At 43.0% G+C, this 23,502-nt stretch overlaps 4 non-coding genes across 4 annotated transcripts; 3 read left to right on the top strand and 1 right to left on the bottom strand.

Annotated features, from left to right (window-relative positions):
* Positions 1–472: 472 nt before the first annotated feature.
* On the bottom strand, positions 473–632 carry LOC148632625 (U1 spliceosomal RNA). The gene has a single exon (XR_015934273.1). It is a non-coding gene; the product is annotated as a U1 spliceosomal RNA (small nuclear RNA).
* Positions 633–5,892: 5,260 nt separating this feature from the next.
* LOC148632624 (U5 spliceosomal RNA) lies at positions 5,893–6,009 on the top strand. Its single transcript, XR_015934232.1, has one exon. It is a non-coding gene; the product is annotated as a U5 spliceosomal RNA (small nuclear RNA).
* Positions 6,010–6,239: 230 nt separating this feature from the next.
* LOC148632623 (U4 spliceosomal RNA) lies at positions 6,240–6,381 on the top strand. Its single transcript, XR_015934239.1, has one exon. It is a non-coding gene; the product is annotated as a U4 spliceosomal RNA (small nuclear RNA).
* A 1,329-nt stretch (positions 6,382–7,710) lies between these two features.
* On the top strand, positions 7,711–7,852 carry LOC148632622 (U4 spliceosomal RNA). The gene has a single exon (XR_015934247.1). It is a non-coding gene; the product is annotated as a U4 spliceosomal RNA (small nuclear RNA).
* Positions 7,853–23,502: the final 15,650 nt, after the last annotated feature.

Below are 23,502 nucleotides of genomic sequence, written 5' to 3'. Positions count from 1 at the left end.
TCGAAGCTGCCTCTAAATCTGCAAATGAAGATGAGTCGATAAACCACTCGTTTTTCGTATAACTAGACATATATTCATTTGTTACCGATTTCATTCATTGACCACGGATACAATAGAGGTACAGCCATTCACTGTTTGACATGTCTGCACTGGTACAGAACCGAGCAATCAGAAAACGGGTGAAACTGTCTTTAGACTCAGCATACAGTACCGAGGCCCCCCATGACCAAATAAAGGCTAACCTTGATAATCAGCCTAAAGAACGCAGACTACAGCAAAACGACTGACTTTGAAAAGGGAATGAACGTCCGGAAGGAGTAGTGGAACTAGCTTGAGATGCTTCTCCGGACCCCTAACTAAAAGCCAGCGAGAACCAGCAGCGGCGTCCACTCCTGTCGAACCGGGATCCTTCCGCAGCCACGCAGCTCGTGGTGTCCTAACCCTCCCGTATCTGATTTTGGACCAAGCACATCAGGGGAGAGCGCGAACGCAGTCCCCCACTACCAGAAATTATGCAGTCGAGATTCCCTCATTTGGGGAATTCGCAGTGGTCAGCACAGCCGGAGTGCAATGGCCGAGCCTCGCCCTGGGTGAACCGATTTCGATTTTTCGATTTTTAAGAACTTTATTTTCTTTTCACAATAAAATACAGGACATCACAAATCAGAAAGCTTTACATTAATATACATACTTAAAACATTATATATGATCACATCTCATTACATTTTGACACGGTAACAGTTACATAGTAACAATTTATTTTTTTCTGGTGCAAATCACATTCTTTACTTAAACATGATAATGTTTTTCACAGTCTCTTGAGATATTGACCTATGCTCTCTATTTCCCACAGATTTTCTGCTTCCTCCCTCCCTTCTCTCCACAGATCTCTGAGGTAATAGTTCTCTCGGGTGATGAACAGGGCCAGGCTACCTGCTGCCTTGACTGGGACCTCGATGCCTTTGAACAGCCCCATGTTCCTCACTCTCCACAGGGCGTCTTTCCCACTGTTCACCACGGCCCAGATCCTGTCAAACACGTCAGGAGGAAGTTTGACAGGAGAGATGCCGTATATGACGAAAGCAGCGGTCAGGGTAAATTGGGGCGAGAGAGCCTGCAACCAATCTTCAAACTGTGCCCAGAAGGCCTTAGCAAAAAAACAGGACCACAGGAGATGGGTCACAGTCTCCTCCTCGCCGCAGCCCACCCTAACGCAACGAGGGCTGGGGGTGAGGCCCCTACGGTACAAGAAAGTTCGTACCGGTAAGCACTGGTGGACGACACTCCAGGCTAAATCTCTGTGAATGTTGCACAGAAACTTAGAGGATGTGTGTTTCCACACCTTCCTTGTTTGGGCTGATGTTAAAATGCCCACAGGGGTCTGCCTATTATTCTGGGGTGCAACGAAATCTTCCAGTTTTTGGACGCTGACATCTCGGAGGGGAATATGGCCAATTGGGTGAGATCTTAGAAAACTTTTAACTGTCCCATAAATTGCAGGGCATGTGTCAGAGAGTGGGACGTCCAGCTTGGGTCTGACACCCCACACTCTGAACACCTCCCTACCTACCCAGAGCCTGGAAAAATAAGTCCAGGTACGCGCTGCAGGTGCTGTTGCAAAGCCTCTCAGCACAGAGGCCAGGAAAATGCACAGCAGCTTCGTAGCAATATCTGGGACAGACTTCCCCCCTGAGGGTAGCGGCCTGTACATTATTTCCCTTCTGAGTCTTTCCTGCTTCCCACCCCATAGAAATTGAAACATCAATCTCCTCAGCACTGCCGCAACACGGTGTGGGATTGGGAAGGTAGAAGCCAGAAAATTCAAGACAGACAAGAGCTCGGCTTTGATGACCAGCACCTTCCCTGTCATGGTGAGGTCTCGGTCCTTCCATTGCATCAGTTTTTTGTTTAAGATTGGCAATTTGTTCTGCCAATTTACTGTTCCCATCTCTTCTCCAAAATACACCCCCAGGACCTTAATTCTCTTCTCTTGCAGCCTGAGATCATGTCCTTCTATTGGCTCCCTCCAGTTCTGATAAAAAATCTCACTCTTAGATTTGTTAATTTTTGCGGAGGAAGCCAAAGAGAAACGATCACAGCACTGCAGAGCTCTGCTAATTGAGGCATTGTCAGAGAGGAGCAGGGTGACATCATCCATGTATAGAGATGTCTTTACCTCTCCTCCCCCACTTCCAGGCACTGGTATCCCATTAATGGCCTGATCCTGGCGCAAGGCACAGGCTAAGGGCTCCATAGCCAAAACGAATAACAAGGGGGATAATGGGCAGCCCTGCCTCACCCCTGAACAGGCTTCAAAGGGGCGTGATCTATTGCCATTAACCATTACTCTGCTGTTGCTACCTGTGTACAGCAGGTTAATCCACTTTCTCATGATGGGGCCAAACTTCATGTGCTCAAGTACCGATGTTAAGTACTGCCGGTTTAGGTGGTCAAAGGCCTTTTCTAGGTCTACGCCTAAAATGCACAGAGGGAGGGAGCGATCCTCTGAGTACAGACAGACATCCCTCAACAAGGCCAGGTTGTAGCTCATCAGGCGTCCTGCTATCCCACAAGTCCGTTCTTTCCCTACCAGTGAGGCCACTACATTTTGTAGGCGCAGGATCTTAGCGTCCACGCCTAAGAGGCTGAGGGGTCTCCAGTTCTTTATGTCATTCTTTGCTCCTTTCTTAAACAAGAGAGAGATAGTGCCTTCTCTTAAGGAGTCAGGCAGCAATTCTGTCTTATAGCTTTCCTCGAATAGGAGCAGTAGCGGATCCTGAAGCAGATCCCAAAAGGTGCAATAAAATTCTTTAGGCAGCCCGTCAGCACCCGAAGTTTTCCCCTTCTGTAAGCTCTCCATAGCCTGTCTCAGCTCTTCTACTGTCAAATCCCTCTCAAGTACTTCCCTATCTTCTTCACTCAAAACGTTTTCTAGCTTTGAGGTAAAAAAATGAATTTCTTCATCCTTTACCTCTGTAGAGCTGTACAGTCTTGAGTAGAAGGCCTCGCTGCAGGAGAGGATAGCACTCGGCTCTGTTCTCTCTCGTCCCTCCTCAACAACACTTTCCATGACAGACTTGGAGCCTACCACTTTCCTGAAAAAGAGGCGAGTACACTTCTCATTTTCTTCCAAGAACTGCACTCTGCTTCTTAACAGCACTCCTCGACTACTTTCTTCGGCTATGCTCCGGATGTCCTTTTTTAAAAGGGTGATATCCTCGAGCACATCGAAGCCACTGTGCAGCATCGTGTAGAGACGCTGCAGCTGCCTCTGTTTCCTGGCTAGCACTCCTCTCCGTCTGGCAGCAGCCTTCCTTCCCTCAGCCATGAAAAAGGCCTTTGTCCTCATCTTCACCTCCTCCCACCACTCTCCTACTGACCCGTACAGACACTGCAAGGACAGCCACTGTGATAGTTTCTCCTTGTAGCGGGATACTACCCCCTCGTTCTCTAGCAGCTTTGTGTTGAGTTTCCAGAGGCCTGGGCCAAAGACAGTCCCGCCCTGGAGTTCCACTCTACACCCTAAAGCCTGATGATCTGAGAAGAAGACAGGCTGAAGAGTGACCCCAACAACTTTCACTCTCTCTGAGACAAAGCAATAGTCAATTCTGGAGCTGCTATTCCTCCCTGACCATGTATATCCTGCTGTTGTGGGATATATACATCTATATGTGTCTGAGAGTTTAAAGTCTTGAACTAAGTTTTGCAGGGCCAGTGAGCTGGAATCCAATTTTATCGGAGAGCTAGACTGCCTGTCTGTGTGCTCTAAGATACAATTAAAATCCCCTCCCACTATCACGTCTGTGCTACTTAACAATAGGGGAGAGAGTGCCTTGAGTAGCTCCACCCTTCCTCCCACGTCAGTAGGACAATACACATTGATTAGCCGCAGGTTAACGGTCCCCCATTCCACATCCACACACAGCAACCTGCCATCTATGACCCTCTGAATACTTTTCAATTTGAAAGCCCATCCTTTGAAAAGAATGGCCACGCCAGAGGCTCTGTTGTTATTGTCCCCTGACCAAACAGAAGGCCCTTTATCCCACCTATCTTCAAAGCTTTTATACCTCTCTTGATAGGCTAAAGCACACTCCTGCAACATCAACACATCTCCCTCTCTCTGCTGGAGGTAATCAAAGACAGACTGGCATTTAACTCTGTCATTGATACCTCTGGTGTTAAGAGAAATTATGTTAAGAGCCATATTACATAAGAAAGTGGAACCAGTCTTTACAAAACACATTTCTCTTCTGTCTCACCTGTTACCTACTTCTTTTTCTTTTTCTTCTTACCAATTTCCTGCCAGCCATCCTCTGAATGAGCCTTCATCATGGTGGCAGCAGTAAAAGCGTTCACAGAGTCCATTTCAAGGAAGGGGGTAGAGGGAGGGGTGGAGGGGTTCCAGCTGTCCCCATCACCATGCTCTCCTTCCTCCTCGCTCGGGGAGAAAACAGAGTCATTTTTCCTTTTCCTCAAGTCCAGCTCCTGGGAGCACTGAGGGGAAAGGGGTGCAGCCGATGCACCAGTCTCTTCTTCCCCCTCACCCACCAGCTGCTGCAGATCCTCCGTGATGGACTGGATGGAGGAGAGGAGGGCATCTGTAGCACTTGCAGAGTCTGAGAAAAGCAGCTCCGCTGAATCCTGGGTATCGTCGCTGGACCCGTTCCACCGGGGGGCCCCACACTGGCCCTCGTTCTGAGGAGCAGGAGTGGGGGAGGGGTCCTCGCTGTTCTCTGGGGTTTTCAAACCCTCGTGCTTGTCTGGTGCAGTCTGCGGTTGTGGGAGCGTAGTGGATTTCTCTTCCACCGGCCCCGGAGCCACAGCAGGACTGATCCTGGCTGGAGGCTGAGAGTCTTTGTCCAACAAGGGTTCTTTGTTTGACTTGTTGTTTGCTTTGGCTTTTCGGGCCGGTTTGGCTGAAACAAGCACTGCCTCATCCTTCCTCATTTTGAGTTTATTGGCGTAGGCGTGAGGGCAGTTCTTAAAAACGTGTCCTTCCGAGCCACATAAATTGCACTTTGGCAGCATTGAACAGTCAGAGGCTAAATGTCCCTGTTTGCCACAGGTCTTGCAGCATTTCACAGTGCAGGACGATGCCAGGTGTCCCACAGCACCACAGCGCCGACACACCTTTGGTTGTCCCACATAAAAAACATAGCCATTGCAGGCACCCAGCTGGATTGTAGAGGGCAGGTGCCTTAAGCCTCCATTTACATTGTCCGGTAGCAAGAGAACCTCGAATTTCCTTGCTCCTGTTTTTATACCGTCAACATCTCTAACCTCAGTTACATGGTGGACGGTGCAGTACTGCTTAAGCCAGGTGTGAATGTCCTCCGTCTTTGCCATTTCCAAGAACATAACAACATGCACCGTTTTCCTCTCTCTCTGTGTCAGAGGCTGCAAGTTGATCTTCTCAAGGGCAGGAACTTTCCCTCTTTTTGCCTCAAACACATCCACACATTGTTCAAACAGAGAATAGGTAGCAAAAACAACCTCAAATGCTTTCTGACCTGGGAGAGCGAAGATGAAATCCAAGTGCCGAGGTTCAAAGCCAAGTTCCTTCTGTAACACTTTTCTGCTGAACTGCATACGATCCATGAAGAGGTCATCCAAAAGCTCAAAACGTACAGCATTCTTGCGGGATCCAAAGGTTGCCATCTCAAACTGCAAAACAAACACTGCTTCCACAAAACAAGAAAACAATCCAACTACTCTAACTACAGGCTGATCAAGGTATCTCCCCTGCCAGGTAAGCCGAGAGCCGCAGGCGATGAGCCCGGAGCTGAACGGGCCCCACTGGCTCGTTTGTAAGGCCAGGTGCATTGCCAACCACGACCGGCAGGGCAGAGGCCTTGAAGGTGGCCTGGGCTCCTGCAGCTCTCCAGCCACGCACTCTGGTTTCTCTTCATCTCGTACAAATCTTTTGCCTTTTACTAAAGATTTCCAAGGAGAGGAGCATGAATGAGTTCCATACAATTTTTGTGCTTCCCTGCCTTCGGGTGGGGCGCAGCTGGGCTGGTCAAAGAGAGAAAACAAAACCGCTCACAATCGCTCTTATTACGGCGACTGTGGCCGTCTGCTCTGCGAGTCCTCGGTCTCCGCCTGTCTGATTGGCGCTCTTTCCTTTGGGAGGCGGGAAGTGTCCGGCCGCAAATATGAAGCGTTACAGCAACGACATGCCATGAGACGATTGATAAAGATTTCCATAGGATCCCCGCGGTTGCCTGGCAACCGTCAGCTTTGCGCAGTGGCAGTATCGTAGCCTGTGAGGTTTAGCCGAGGCGCGATTATTGCTAGTTGAAAACTTTTCCCAATACCCCGCTTCCGCCGGTTTGCAATACAATCGGCGAAAGCAATTTTTGACAGTCTCGTCAGAGACTGAGCAAGGTGTTTAAAGACAGATTTGGTCATGGTAACATCATGGTAGAAAGAAACAAGCTTGTTACGTCTCAACAGAAATGCTCTTTAGCTCTTTCAGCGTTATGCAGAGAACAGCGTCTGTCGAGATCACTTTTGAGTCAGCGCGAAACGCCGTGTGCTGTCAGTTTGATTTCATATTGCTCGTAGCGGCGCCCGGCTTTTGTCTGTCAAACGTTAGGTTGCGCTTCTTCATGCTGCATTGTCGGCATGAGTGGAGCTTTTTAAACGTCTGTACTTACTGCGCCCCATAAGAAATCGTTTGTCCCCGTTCAAAAGAGATTGTGCGATGTCCTGCAGCGTTCGCAAAGCAAACCTTTGACAGTTTGAAAAGAGGAATTTATTCTGCTTCCTGTGCGTGCAGTAGTTACAAAGTTGAACGTCTTTACACGATCTGCTGCAGTTTTCAGTGGGCGGGCTTTGTCAGATGGCTTGGAAAAACGCACTGTGTTTCGGCACGGGAAACATCATGAGCAGTGTCCTGCATGTTTTCTGTGTATAGCTGTCTTTTAACACATACAGAATTCATTCGAAATCATTGATTTCTCCAATTAACAAGGGTCCCCTTTTGAACCTGCCAGAAGCATTCTTTCAATGTAACAGATTTACTCCGAGGAAAGGCAGCATGACATTGAGAGTAGCTCAAGCTTTCAGCACCCGTATCGGACTGCGTGTATGCAGACACCGCTCAGAATCCCCTGTAAGATTCTCCCTCAGTTCCGTTGTGCAGTCCTTTACCTCTTTCAAAAGGCTTCACTTTCCTAGTCACATTCCAAGGCTCATCGAACCCGGGCTGTTTCCTCCAGCGGTATAGTATTGCAGTGAGACAGCACGATGCCTGCAAGACTATGTCACGCTAAACGCCACAGATTGTGTTTGTCCCTTCGTGTCAGTCGTCCTGCAGCCACGGGAAGTGGGACACAAACATGCTGCAATGCTTTCAGGACGTTAGGATTTGTTTGTGCAACATCCGAGAAGAGTACTTGTGGCTTGAATGTGAACTGTACGTGCCCGCCCCCTTTCCTCTGTAGTGTATGAGTTCCTCCCGGCATGCCCTTCGTCATTGTTCTGTCATCTTGTATTTAAAGGTTGTATTTCTGCTGCTGAAAATAAGCAAAGGTTTTCTCACAACGCCCTTTGTTCCCGACGGAGCCCTTGTCTGTCGTGAAATTCTTCAAAACCTCAAGCTAGAAGAAGAAGACGACAAATATGAAGCGTTACAGCAACGACATGCCATGAGACGATTGATAACGATTTCCATAGGATCCCCGCGGTTGCCTGGCAACCGTCAGCTTTGCGCATTGGCAGTATCGTAGCCTGTGAGGTTTAGCCGAGGCGCGATTATTGCTAGTTGAAAACTTTTCCCAATACCCCGCTTCCGCCGGTTTGCAATACAATCGGCGAAAGCAATTTTTGACAGTCTCGTCAGAGCATGACATAGTCTTGCAGGCATCGTGCTGTCTAACTGCAATACTATACCGCTGGAGGAAACAGCCTGGGTTCAATGAGCCTTGGAATGTGGCTAGGAAAGTGAAGCCTTTTGAAAGAGGTAATGTCGACGCTTTTTTAACAGAGCACCAAAAAAGCGTCTTTTTTGAAGGACTGGGTAGTGAGCATTGTTGGTTCAGTGGTAGAATTTTCGCTTCCCATGCGGGAAGCTCTGCTTCGATTCCCAGCCAAAGCAGTGGCTTTTGCAGCGAGTGGCTCCATCACTTGCATCCCCTTGCAACTCGCAACTGAAAACCCACTGAAGCAAAACAGGTGTTAGCCAGGTCAGTACCCGGATGAGGGTGAGCTGCAGGGAAAAACAAAGTTTCCAGCTGGAAGCGGTGTTAATGGTGCCTGTGGGGGGGCGCTCACCCTGAGGTCTGTGCGGGTCCCAATCCCCCAGCATAGTGACGGAGACGCTGTGTTGTAAAAGGGCGCTGTCTCTTGGATGAGATGTAAAACCGAGGTCACAGCGCTCTGTGGTCATTAAAAATGACCACCAAAACCTTTGACAAAAGCTCTTGGTAATTGATGGTCTTCAATAATGCTTCTCCTTTAGGTACATTTTAAATCAGCTGAAAAATGCTGTGAAATGAGGGGTCACTTCACGCCAGTTTAGGATTTGGGTTACAAGAACCATGAAACTGCACGAGAAAGCGCGTACACTGAATTACATGGCTTTCTATTCAAAGGAGGGCAAAAGAAATTCCCTGAGTTCGATTTTTTGCAGCACAGAGAGGATTGCTGTCGTGAGGCTGGTTAGCTCGGTTCGTTAGAGCGTGGTGCTAATAACGCCAAGGTCGTGGGTTTGAGCCCTGTACAGGCCAGGTCCTTTTCTCCTCTCTTACAAAAGCTGTTAGGTTCCTTTCCGTGATGAGAGGGGTTGTCATGCAACGCTGCCACATAGTGCCGACAGACAATTAAATGACAAAAATGAAGAGAGTTAAAGCAGCTGGAAAGGTTTTCTTACAACTTTTGAGCTGACACAGTTTTGGAAAATGTTTTCTTCACGCTGCACTGTACCACATAGGCAGCCAAGAGTCTCCAAAACAAAACAGAATTGACAGTCATATAATGTCCATTAACCCCGGTTTTAAACACAGCATCATGTCTGCCATCATAAGAATATGAGTCCAATATTTTAGAATATAGTCAGAATGTCTTCTAACCTTACCTGTGGTGTCTTTAATCCCTATTGCTCAATGCATGGTGTACGTACTGCATACATGTGTCTTGAGAATGAGGAATGGGCCCCTAAGACATTTACCTGTTTCACAAATGATCGGATTTTACTAGAGATTCTGTTTGGGATTCAGATGTGCATTCGGACAGCAATTCCTTTCAAGAAATGATACGTTCTGGATGAGGTCAAAGGTGCTGGAACACTGTATTTAGGATGTGTTTGCAGTGATTGTATCTCCTGCCTCAACGCAGTGATATATAGATGTGCTCCTGTAATTTATTGGTACATGCCCAGGGCAGTAAGTAGTCTGAGGATTTATTTCCAGAAGGCATAGAGCAGTGAAACAGTGAAGTAGTGCAGCACACTGGATCATTATATTATTAGAATCTATTCTACCTAAATTATTACATTATACACAACTTGAGCTCTCAGCACCGTACTGAGCCCAGGTGTTTTTCTAAAGCTGTCAGGTGCAGTTCATTTACATGAAGGAAATCTCTTACTGGGTACGATTACAATGCAGTAAGTAGCACAGGCTACTTAGGGAGTAGGCTGATGTGTTTAAAAACAACCAGCGCCAGGCAGGAGTCAAACCTCCAAACTCCTAATCCATAGTCAGACACATTATCCATTGCACCACTGGCCCTGGTGTGACACTGCAGGACTGTAACCCAGTGAGCTTAGCACTGCAACTAGTAAAATATTACCCCCGGTCCATTCTTTTCCAAAAGTGAGAAACACCTGTTTTCTACATTTTGTCTGTTTTAAAACCATATCTCTTTAAACCAAACCAAGAGTTTGTCTTTTGCACTGATATTCTGATTCATTTCGATTTCAAAGAAAAAAAAAACATTACCTTCCAAAGCATCATAAAATTGTCCCTTCCTCCAGACTCTACTTCTCTCTTGTAGTAGTACAGCAGACCTTTCCAGGTGAGCAGATCACAGAGTCCGAAATGAGCTTCCTCCATCAAGCAAAGTACCTGAACATGACTCTGTCTTCATAAAAGCGCCCCTGTAATAAAGAAATTAAATCCGAAATCAAAAGGGCAGTTGCCTACTGAATTTAGGCAATACTAAATACTAATACTAAATTTTAACCTAGCAACACATTAAAGGCTGCAACTATACAAGTACGATTCTAGAAATGCTCACCAGATTACATTTTAAGAAAGAACTGCGCCTCAGGTTCCGCCGAGATCTTAACTCGGATGGCAGGATTCAGAGTCTGGAGTGTGGAATGATGGCGCACGGAGGGTCCACATACTGTGGATCCCTCAGTGATCTTCCGCGTGTTCAAACCGCCAGCGTGTGACTCCCCTGTCCCCCTGACCTCATTGCTCTGCTCTCGCCTCTCTGCAGCTGAGCCCGACTCATGGTAAAGTGGAAAAAAATATGCCTTCAACGTGAGATTTACTCTGGAGTGAGGATAGTTGTTACCTTCTTATCGTTGAAACGTATGTATGTGATGTGGCGACTAGTTTCTTCTCCATTAGCAGGCTTAAGGTTAAAGAAAAAAACATTGCTGACTTCTTTTTTTTTTGCCAGCCGCGAGCGCTGATTAGCGAGGTTTGTATTTCATGTTTTGCAAGTTGCATCCATTTTAAGAAAAACAAGATGTTCAAGACAGGAAATGAATACTTGCATTTAATTAAGTCTAGACGAATGCGGTTGTCCATAATGACCAGTTCTGTTCGAGAACACAGAACAAAAAAAGACACCGCTGGGATTCGGACCCAGGATTTTCTGTTTACTAGACAGGCGCTTTAACCAACTAAGCCACGGCACCCCAGGAGTGCTGTCCTTTTGCAGCCACTTGGACACACCACTCAGACACATCTGCATTCGGTGTGTGCTCCGCCTGCTCGCTGAGCAAGTTGCCACCTTTACATACAATAGCAACATCGACACCAAGAGAAAGGATGACAAATGGCTTTTATCTGGAACTTTTCATGTCCAAGGAGCAAATGTGCTTTCTGTGTACAACAGGGCCACTGATCTCCACACTGGCCACTGAACCACAGCAGTGGCTTGCTGGCTTGACATCTCCCAAGGAAAATGTTGAAATCGCATGTGGAACAGGAAAATGACCCTCGAGTATGAGGGAAAAAAAAGAAAAAGATCAACTGGAGCGCGCCAACCCATGTCAGGACAGCCCAGTTTCGTTGACGAGTTGGCCGAGTGGTTAAGGCGATGGACTGCTAATCCGTTGTGCTCTACACACATGGGGTTGAATCCCATCCTTGTTGCTCTCCATGTCTGACACGTGTGCCTGTGCGCCTTTGGCCCTCCTGTTGTTTGCTCCGGTACTAGAGCCGTACATTTCCTAGCGGTGGCTGAACATGGTATAGTAGGCTAACGTCAGTATCAAGCAGTGACAGTAACAGTATTTAAGTGCCGCTGCTGCCAAGTGGCTCTGGTTTGAGACTGTGTTTTCACTTACTTGCAACGCAAACGGAGAAAGCGATTTTTGACAGTCTCAGTCTCTCGAGAGACTGCGCTAGGTGTTTAGGGATAGACTTTGTCAGTTCCCCCTGGGATGATGGCCTCTCAATTAGTTTGTGATTCCTCTAGACGTTTATACACTAGAAGCCTGCTTCATGGCTTAAATCCAAGCTAAGGAAACGAGTTAGAGGTCTGATGCAGAACTGCGAATTCAATGAACGGGAACACTACAGTACATTGCATTGTGTGTGTGAGGAAAGCTGCCCCCTTCTGTCCCTTGTCGACCGAACAGAGGACTGTAAAGGATACCGCCAAGAAACTTTAGGATGCTGGTTGGAATCCAGCTCCAAAGAAGCCCCTTTGGGTGTTATGTCATCAAAAAGTAAGAACAGCGAATCTCCCTTTAATCAAAAGCGCAACAGAACTGTTTTCCATGGAGCAGGTTTCAGACCCGTAGACCTGTTTTATTCGTAGGGCAGGGCGCATTCCCAAACGCGAATCTCATGTTTTAGAAATGCTTTGGGCGGCGTGAAGTGAAAATAAGAAATGGGCTCCAGATGCACATGGGAGCAATCAAGTGTTTCATCCGAGCTGTTTCAAAGACTGCTCAAGAGCTTTCCTTTCACAGAGGCGCAACGATTAATGATGGGGGTGCACCCTTCAATGCGCCTTACGACTCTAGGGCGTGATTGAGACGTACGTAGCGTGTGCTCATTTCCCTCTATTCCCCGTGTTGCAGTGGTAGGATGACGTAAATTCCTGCTTCGACACGTAACGGCATTATAATCAAGTGCAGGAGCTGAGGGCTTTAATTTTGTTTCGTTTTCCATGGCGTTCGTAAGCGCGCAAATCAAAGGCAATTCCTGCGTCTAACATGAATTTAAATGCTTTGGAAAGTGCAGTGTGGTGCAGCTTGTAAAATCCTTGTCCACATTTGTGGTTTGTTGATGTTTTTTCTGTCTGCCAAAGTTACATTTTGACATCCGGACGGGGATACTTTATCATTTGAACGTGAAGCCAGCCTTAAACCCTCTGAGGCATGTCTGTCTGCCGGCACGTATTTTGTCAAAGGTATTTTTTTTTTTTTAATGGAGAGCGACTTTGAAAACGTTTCCGCAGCCACCTCGCACTCCGTGTTAGATTATAGGAGGAATGCGGCGGGGGTGAGCTTGCTGTAGTCTTGGCCGAGTGGTTAAGGCGATTGACTTGAAATCAGCAAGGGTTTCAGTGGGTTAACTGAGGAGAAAGTGTGATCGCTAATTGTTGACTTTTTATTTGGTGTTAGAAACACTCTTACTGTGCATGACGTGCAACAAATGTAGCCACAGAAATTGCATCACGCTTTCATGTATGCTATTGCAGAAACCAACGTTTCCTAGATAGAAAACCGAAATAGCCGTGGGTTTGCTTACTGGTCTGAAGGATCTCTCTTCGAATCTCTATCATTTATAATAATAATAATACACTTTATTTTATATAGCGCCTTTAAAGGTGGCTTCTCAAAGCGCTTTACAGGATGACAATAACAATAAATAAGAAGACTACAACAATAAATAAGAAAATTTCACAAGACAGGACACAATTATAATTACAACAATACAACAATAACAATAGAGGAGACCGTGGAAGATGTTATTAAGAAGAGCAGAGGGGTGAAGAATGGAACCAGTTAAGTAAAGGCTTTTCTGAAAAGGAGGGTTTTGAGTCTGGATTTGAAGGAGTTTAGAGAAGGTGACTCTCTAATATCCTTGGGCAAGGAGTTCCAGAGCTTGGGGGCATAGCAGGAGAAGGCCCTGTCGCCCATACAATGTAGACGGGCTTGGGGGACAGTAAGGAGGGCAGAATTTGAAGAGCGGAGGTTGCGAGGTGGGGAGTAGGGCGATAAAAGTTCAGACAGGTATTGAGGTGCCAAGCCATGTAAAGCCTTGTAGGTGAGCATGAGGATTTTAAAGTCTACGCGGAATTTGACCGGAAGCCAGTGCAAGGACTCCAGGATAGGAGTAATGTGAACACTTGCACTAGATCTGGTCAGGATTCTGGCTGCTGAATTTTGGACATACTGCAGCTTGTTCAGAGTAAATTTAGGTACCCCAGGGAGCAGAGCATTGCAGTAGTCAATTCGAGAGAATACAAATATGTTGATCAGCTTTTCAGCCACAGTTAATGATAGCATAGGGCGTAGTCTTGCGATATTTCTAAGGTGAAAAAAAGATGTTTTGACAGTATGCTGTACATGTGGGTCGAATGTTAAGCCAGAATCGAATATAACCCCAAGGTTTTTCAATTTTGATTGGAGCTCAAGTACAGAGCCATCTACAGACAGGGTTACAGGACTGGCTTTACGAAGTTGATGGGGGGTACCAATAAGCATGACTTCAGTCTTGTCACAGTTAAGATGAAGGAAGTTTTGAGTCATCCAAATTTTTATGTCAGAGATGCAATTAGATAGAATAGAGACAGCCACATCAGTGTCGGGTTTGGTATGGATGTATATTTGAGTATCATCAGCGTAAAAATGAAAGCTGAGGCCATGTGATCTTAAAAGCTGACCAAGTGGGAACATGTAAATGCTGAAGAGCAAGGGGCCCAGTATTGAGCCCTGAGGGACACCAGACTTGACAAGACGAATTTCAGACCTGTACCCATTGAGAGAGACAAAGTGACAGCGATCAGTGAGGTAAGACTTAAACCATTTGAGGGCAGTGTCAGAGACTCCAAACACAGTCTCGAGACGAGAAAGCAAGATGTTATGGTCAACAGTGTCAAAGGCAGCACTGAGATCAAGAAGGATGAGTATGGAAAGAGAACCAGAATCAGAAGCTATTAGGAGATCGTTGGTGACTTTGACTAGGGCGGTTTCTGTGCTGTGAAGTTGACGGAAGCCAGATTGGAGGGGTTCGAAAAGGTTGTTTGTCATGAGGTGGTTATGTAACTGAAGTGTGACAGCACGTTCTAGAATTTTAGAAAGAAAGGGTAAGTTGGAGATGGGGCGAAAGTTGTTAAGATTGTCGAGAGCCATGTTAGGCTTCTTTGGCACTGGGGTAATAGCAGCAGTTTTGAGGACCGTTGGTACAATGCCGGTGCTCAAGGATTCATGTATTATATTGAGGACAATGGGACAGAGAGAAGAGAAACAGGACTGGAATAAAGTGGTGGGAATGGGATCTAAAATAGATGTGGTGGGTTTCATGCGCGTAACTAGTTTGTTTAGGGATGCTGAGTCAAGAAGAGAGAAGCTGGAGAGACGGGAACCAGAGAAGTTGGATGAGGAGGGAGGAGGTGTGGAAATTATATCCGTAGTGGAGAGAATGTGATGCCGGATGTTGTCAATCTTAGAACTAAAGAAATCTAAGATTTTGTCAATGGAAGTAAAAGGCGCTGCAATCTGATACGTTCAGAATCAAACCCGCAGCTGTTGTTCGACTTTATTTCTTGACTAATAACAACTGAGTGTCGCATGAGCAGTTACGTAAACTTGTCTGATATATTTGAACACAAATGACTTTCTTCAATTAAAACTAACAGTACATTGTCAGGGACATTCAGTTCTATACAAACAAGAGACAGACAAGAGAATATTTAGTATGTAATAGAGAGAAAGAGGTTCGAATCCTGCCGACTACGTTGTCCACCTCCTGTCGTTGTGTTTTTTGCACAGAGCACCAAAAAAGCGTCTTTTTTGAAGGCCTGGGTACTGAGCATTGGTGGTTCAGTGGTAGAATTCTCGCCTGCCACACGGGAGGCTCGGCTTCGATTCCCAGCCAATGCAGTGTCTTTTGCAGCGAGCTGCTCCATCACTTGCATCCCCTTGCAACTCGCAACTGAAAACCCACTGAAGCTAAGCAGGTGTGAGCCAGGTCAGAACCCGGATGAGGGTGAGCTACAGGGAATAACAAAGCTTCCAGCTGGAAGCGGTGTTAATGGTGCCGGCGGCGGGGCGCTCACCCTGAGGTCTGTGCGGGTCCCAATGCCCCAGCATAGTGACGGAGATGCTGTGTTGTAAAAGGGCGCTGTCTTTTGGATGAGATGTAAAACCAAGGTCACAGCGCTCTGTGGTCATTAAAAATGACCACCAAAACCTTTGACAAAAGCTCTTGGTAATTGATGGTCTTCAATAATGCTTCTCCTTTAGGTACATTTTAAATCAGCTGAAAAATTCTGTAAAATGGGGGGACACTTCAGGCCAGTGTAGGATTTGGGTTACAAGAACCATGAAACTGCAAATTCCCTGAGTTCGATTTTTTGCAGCACAGAGAGGATTGTTGTCGTGAGGCCAGTTAGCTCAATTGGTTAGAGTGTGGTGCTAATAACGCCAAGGTCGTGGGTTCGATCCCCGTACGGGCCAGGTCCTTTTCTCCTCTCTTACAAAAGCTGTTAGGTTCCTTTCCGTGGTGAGAGGGGTTGTCATGCAACGCTGCCACATAGTGCCGACAGACAATTAAATGACAAAAATGAAGAGAGTTAAAGCAGCTGGAAAGGTTTTCTTACAACTTTTGAGCTGACACAGTTTTGGAAAATGTTTTCTTCACGCTGCACTGTACCACATAGGCAGCCAAGAGTCTCCAAAACAAAACAGAATTGACAGTCATATAATGTCCATTAACCCCGGTTTTAAACACAGCATCATGTCTGCCATCATGAGAATATGAGTCCAATATTTTAGAATATAGTCAGAATGTCTTCTAACCTTACCTGTGGTGTCTTTGTCTATTGCTCAATGCATGGTGTACGTACTGCATACATGTGTCTTGAGAATGAGGAATGGGTCCCTGAGACAGTCATTTGCCTGTTTCACAAATGATCGTATTTTACTAGAGATTCTGTTTGGGATTCAGATGTGCATTCGGACAGCAATCCCTTTCTAGAAATGATATGTTCTGGATGAGGTTAAAGGTGCTGGAACACTGTATTTAGGATGTGTTTGCAGTGATTGTGTGTCTCCTGCTTCAACGCAGTGATATATAGATGTGCTCCTGTAATTTATTGGTACATGCCCAGGGCAGTAAGTAGTCTGAGGATTTATTTCCAGACGGCATAGAGCAGTGAAGCAGTGAAGTAGTGCAACACACTGGATCATTATATTATTAGAATCTATTCTACTTAAATTATTACATTATACACAATTTGAGTTCATTTTAAAAAGTAAAAGGTAATGAAAGGAATGCATTTTCATAAGAAAGATAATACCGATATGCATGTGATAATCTTCCTTATATCATGTCGTGCGTCATTTGGACACTTTGTGGGCTTGAAATACAAAGAAAATCATGTTCTATGGTTCAAGATAAATACAAAACTTAATCATTTATTTTAATTAGATTTGTTTATAAAGCATAAGCAATCATTTATTACATTAATATATGTGAAAATAACATTTTAGCATCATACGTTTAGTATAGTTAGTCCCTAATGCTGAAAGAAATGATCATAGAACATGACTTCTAACCTTATCTGTGGCGTCTTTAATCCCTATTGCTCAATGCACGGTGAAAGCATTGCATACATGTGTCTGACAATGAGGAATGGGCCCCTGAGACAGTCATTTGCCTGTTTCACAAATGATCGTATTTTACTAGAGATTCTGTTTGGGATTCAGATGTGCATTCGGACAGCAATCCCTTTCAAGAAATGATACGTTCTGGATGAGGTCAAAGGTGCTGGAACACTGTATTTAGGATGTGTTTGCAGTGATTGTGTGTCTCCTGCTTCAACGCAGTGATATATAGATGTGCTCCTGTAATTTATTGGTACAAGCCCAGGGCAGTAAGCAGTCTGAGGATTTATTTCCAGACGGCATAGAACAGTGAAGCAGTGAAGTAGTGCAACACACTGGATCATTATATTCTTAGAATCTATTCTACTTAAATTATTACATTATACACAACAATAGTTCATTTTAAAAATTAAAAGGTAATGAAAGGAATGCATTTTCATGAGAAAGATAATACCGATATGCATGTGATAATCTTCCTTATATCATGTAGTGCGTCATTTGGACACTTTGTGGGCTTGAAATACAAAGAAAATCATGTTCTATGGTACAAGATAAATACAAAACGTAAGCTTTTATTTTAATTAGATTTGTTTATAAAGCATAAGCAATCATTTATTACATTAATATATGTGAAAATAACATTTTAGCATCATATTATTACATACAGGTCTCTAGCTTCAACACAGTGATATATATATATATATGCTCAGTGATTTATTGGTACATGCCCAGGTCAATAATCAGAATGAGGATTTATTTCCAGACGGGCTACAGGTAGTGTTGTGAAATACTTCAACACACTGGATCGCAGATTTAGACCCCCTGCACTCTTACTCCTTAAAAACCAAAGAAATGAAGATATGTAGCAATCACATTGTAACAGGGGTGACAGTGACTTAATGCTTATACTAGTGGACTTCTGGTACCTTTAGGGTACGGTGTTCCCTGAAGGGCTCTCAAACCCCGCATTTCAGATGCCTAGCTGTATCGCTGATGTGTTGCACCTCAGAATCACTTTTAAACCTTACCTCTGGTATCTTTAATCCCTATTGCTCAATGCATGGTGAAAGTATTGCATAAATGTGTCTGAAAATGAGCAATGGGCACCTGAGAGACTCATTTGCCTGTTTCACAAATGATTATATTTGACTAGAGATTCTGTTTGGGATTCAGTTGTGCATTCTGACAGCAATCTCTTTCAAAAAATGATTTTACCTTATCGCGGCTTTCCCCTTCTTGCCTCTTTGGACAATATCTCCATCTTGTGGTCGTTGTTAGTAATGTCTAGACAATATCTCCATCTTGTGGTCGTTGTTGGTAATGTTTTCTTATGCCCTTTTTTATTTCAATTCTCTATTAGTTGATTCTAGAATCTCTACAATAGAGTTGAAAACATCAGTTTTATAGCAGACAATATGACATTATTTATAGTCCAATTAGAAATGTATTACCCTGTTTTTAACATAATAACAAATTAAAATTGATTAAAACTAAGTTTGGAACACCAGGGAACATAAAAAATGATTTTTAGGAAAACCATGAGGTTCTCTGTGTCCGAAGCCTGCAAGGGGAGAAAGCTAGAATCCTTTGATTTTTCAAAATTTGAAAATAAACATCATATAACAACAGCTTTCATTCCTAGGAGTGAAAAACAACCATTTTTGAAGACATATTAGTTTCTAAAACACTACAATAAAGTTAAAAACATCCATTTTATATTACATTATTTTTTGTGAAATAATTAAATTGGCTTATTTCTCTCGCATTAAATTGGCTACAAATGCAAGAATTCAACCAGATATTCTTGTAAAATGTATACTGTTGCATTGCAGTTAGTTAATGTAGTTAGTCCATAGTCAGCAATCTAAACTTTATTGTTAAGCTTTAATGATTGATGTTGTACCAGTAACCTTTAGAAATACTATAGTACTTCACAACTGCTTTGTGTGTTTGGAAATCTTTTGAGTAAAAGCCTTATAAAAATAGGTTTAGTTTTTACAGGACATCACAAAGAAATAGGATGGTATTATTCTTATAATTGCTTAGTGATTGTATTTGGAAGATTATGCACTAAACAGACTTCAGGGATGCCAGTGGATCATTGTGCTATTTGGAATTATTCCAGAAATCAAGTGACCTCTTTGCTGTAGTATTTTTAGTATTATTTATTTAGTATTAATAAAGAATAGATTTATTAAAGTTGTGCGATGTGCAAGCGGGATATGTAAAATAATTGAAAATAAAGTTTTTTATTATTGTTATAGAGAAACATGATCAGATTTTCCCTGGTTAAGAAAAAAGACGATTAAAATCTGTAATCTTTCCACTTGTATGTCATCAGACATTAACGAGTACAACCCCCCTCTCTGCCGGAATGCTGGCTGTGACGAATTAAACCAATTTCACAGGTATTTTCAAAGTAGGAAGTACAGTGTTAACTAGTAGATGGCCTCCTCAATGAAATCGCTTCAACATGCTAATGCTAATGTTGGTGTAACAGTCCGGGCGTTGCAAGCTTCCAATGTCAACTCGACTCGATTGGAAGACAATGAACGTATTTTAGCCCTAAATGAATTAATAGCAAACATGGTTTATACTTGCAGTTATACTGCAATTTTCCTTAGATACGCGATTAAAAAAAATAAATTTTTTGAATCCCCGGCCGAACACATTCCATAAGAATCAGCGCTTTTATACAGTATATCGCCTTTAAACACATATATTTAAACACGCGTTTACGATTTAAATCAAAACGCGATTCAAATCAATATAAATGTTTATTTTGTAATGCATAGGTGACTATTCGTTGTTATTAAAAAGACGTAAATTCGATCATGTTGTGATATTTAGAAATATAAATTTGTTTTGATGCGAGTGAGGTTTTATTTAATCTCTGACCAAGGGAAATGTTTCATTTTTTCAAAGAAATGTTTGTTAAAAATTAAAGTCATAGTTCCATGAGATTCAACCACAGACCATGTGACATAGGAGTCAGGAACCTAACCTACAGCACCACCAGCGCAGTCACATGCTGAGGGCTGAAAAAGCACTACAGAAACATTATCGACTATAAAATAATGTAATTAGGCACAGAAGAAGTTTACAGCACAGTACAATAATAAATGCTGACCATGACTTTAGAAGCATAAATTACCTTACATTCAATTTAAACACAAGCTGTCTTTAGCCCTCTAAGCTGGTTCATACAGAAATGTAGAGAACCAGGCTCAGAACACACAGCTTCATTAGCGAATACATATGCAGAACAACTAGAGAAGATGTTTTACAGAGGATGGATTTTTAGAAACATCCCATCAGTGACATCACTGAAGTCAACTCCTAGGTAACTGTCGTGTGGATAGTTTCACAAGAATCAGACAAAGGTTTAAGCATCGCTTATTTTAGATAAAACTGCAAAAAAAAAACAACAACCCATAATGTACTTCTTTGCGGCTCTGTTTGCCCAAATCATATATTCACAACGTGAAATTAGAAAATAATATTACGTAACCAAAAACCGCAATATGGAAACAGAACCTGTGTAATTGTTGACAGATGATGTACTCGTAACATTTTTACAAGACGAACTACAACATTTAAAAAATGACTTGTATGTACTTGATATCTCTAATCAATCCACTGCACTGCATTAAAACAAAACGAAAACTAAAACGCCCTGGGCATACCGTTTCGCGCTTCTTATCAGTTGCTCAAAAGCAATTTGACCGTATGAAATGCATAATATAAACCTAGAAACATATACGTGAGGAGTATTTACGTAGTATCGGTGTCAAGACATACCTCTCAAATACTGTAAATCAAGTTAAAAATATCTCAAGACCGATTCTGGTCATAATGAAACCATGTTTCGTGTATGTTTTCTTTAAAGTACCGAGACCAGCCATATACTGTATGTTTATGTTCCAAAATTAATATCGTTTATGGCCTTCACACGCGTTGCAGTATGCTCCTATTCTTTTTATGCTCAGGCACTAAGATTTCCCTTCAGTGGTAAAATTCCATATAAATATTCAATACTTAAACGGGCACAGTTAAGACATTAAATATACATATACATATACATATACATATACAAACTGTATACAGTACAGTTTGCATACGGTAATATGTTTTAGGTCCCAAAATCAATCTGTTTTATGAGCATGTGAAAGGCATGGTGAATCGATTCTCAAAAATTACTGTACTTTGCATGATTGGAAAAAAATGCGTGATTGCGAAATGCTGTGGTGTTACTTTTACAAAGACGGTCGATGAAAAAAATAATGTGGACCAGGGCAATACTTTGAGTTTACAGCTTGTCCAAGGTCATTTATTATTAATACTATTAGTAATATCTTCATTAAAGACTTTGATGGCTACAGCTCAAACATGAGAAGTTGAGCTTTATTAGCTCCACCTTGCGGAAATTCCGGATACTATTATTTTGCTAGCGGTATTTACCGGTAACTCGCGGTATTTACCGGTAACTCGCGGTAGACTGCGTACAGCGTACCGGAAAATAATGCGGTATCGCCCGCGCATTTTGAATGGCTGCATCTGTAGCAATCATATTGTAGCAGACACTCATTTGCCTGTTTCACAAATGATCATATTTTACTAGAGATTCTGTTTGGGATACGGATGTGCATTCTGACAGCAATCTCTTACAAAAAATGATTTAACCTTATCGCGGCTTTGCCCTTCTTGCCTCTTTGGACAATATCTCCATCTTGTGGTCGTTGTTGGTAATGTCAAGACAGTATCTCCATATTGTGGTCGTTGTTGGTAATGTCTTCTTATAGATAGATACTTTATTGATCCCGTGAGGGAAATTGCAGTGCAACAGCAGCTTAACACACACAACACAGCCACAGTGTAACGAATTATATAATAATAGTACAATACTGTATATATACTGTATATATATATGAAACAGAAATAGAAACAGAAACAGGAATCGCTTACTCACCTGGAGAATCTCTGTAGGAATATATAGCATTTATCAATGGAAATAAAAGCTGCTTTAATACAGTGCATGTTCAAACTCAAACCCTCAGCTGCTGTTCTTGTTTGTTTTGGGACAAATTGCAACTGAGCATCGCATGAGCCGTTACGTACCCTTATCTGTTAGGGAATTTCAAGGGAGGAGTTAGGTCAGAATGGGTAGGCTGCAAAACAACAAGTAAAGATTTATTCCAAGATGAAACGTTGTGGCGGTTTTCTTATCTTTTCAGCATGGACTAAACTTTTACGTGTTCCTTATATGCTATATATGTATATACAGATGCAGCCATTCAAAATGCGCGGTAAAAACCCGCGGTACGGTAACCTACCCACAAGCCACCGCGGGGCACCGGAGCATACCGCAGGGCAAGTGATTGGCTGGCCAAAATGACCGACAGGGGCACTCGTGGTGCATTGGTTGGTAGTGCAAAGATTTAATCATTTAATGTCTTTACTGTGCACATTTTAATCCGCTTAGTTTTGAATATGTATATGGATTTTACCACTAAAGGGAAATTTTAGTAGCTGAGCATAAAAAGAAGAGGAGCATAACGCACCTGAAGGTCATAAACGATATTAATTTAAAACATTACTGTATGTATGTAAACTGTACTGTGTATGGCTGGTCTTGGTAGTTTAAAGAAAAAATACACACCAGTCTTCCATTTCTCCCTAAACATTTTAAGCATGAAAGTTTTATGAAACGGTACCCAAATATGCGATTGCTGTATAGAATTAATTTTAATTAAAAAAAAATATTTAACACGAACATTAAGCTGTTTACATCTTCCGCCTGAGAACAGTCACCCGTTGCTACCCAACGCAGAATGGTGATTGGCTGACACCATCTGACACCCCTCTGATTGGAGAAAAAAGACGTGCTGGTTTGCTATACCAGGAAGAGGATTTCTTTCAATTCTAAACGTGTATTTTAAAAGTTTAAGAAATAAAAACCTTACAGCGTACACAGATTTCTAAACTGATCAGGATCGTTATCTTTGTCTTATGCATAATAATGTTCACCGCTCTGTCCAGCAAATTAATAATAAACTTTATTTTATATAGCTTTTTAAACGAATAAGTAATTAGATTGCTCATAAACCTAATCACTTGCTTTTTCTTTTTATTTAGGCTCAGATTTCAACTATAGATCGTATTATTAATAACCATAATAACAACCAACCAACAAAAACAACCATATAAACATAATACCAACCAAAAACATAGATAACAACCACAATACAAAATCAAATAATCAAACCATTTTACACTCGCAAGTCCTCCAATTATCATAATCCCGCCCCTTATGCAAAACCAAACCTTCCTCCCATCCCAGTTTATCCTGTTTATCATAAACAAAATCCACCTCAATTTTCAACATAAAGCATTACACAAAATCAATACCTCAACACTCCATACTCAACAACGATAATTCACAAACAGCCAGAACATGTAACTACACATTCCCA

This window comes from Lepisosteus platostomus, unplaced genomic scaffold (genome assembly GCF_059453375.1).
Source record: "Lepisosteus platostomus isolate fLepPlt1 unplaced genomic scaffold, fLepPlt1.hap1 Scaffold_60_H1, whole genome shotgun sequence".
NCBI classification, from domain to species: domain Eukaryota; kingdom Metazoa; phylum Chordata; class Actinopteri; order Semionotiformes; family Lepisosteidae; genus Lepisosteus; species Lepisosteus platostomus.
Note: the sequence above shows the minus strand (reverse complement) of the source record. Positions and strands in the feature narration are given on the sequence as shown.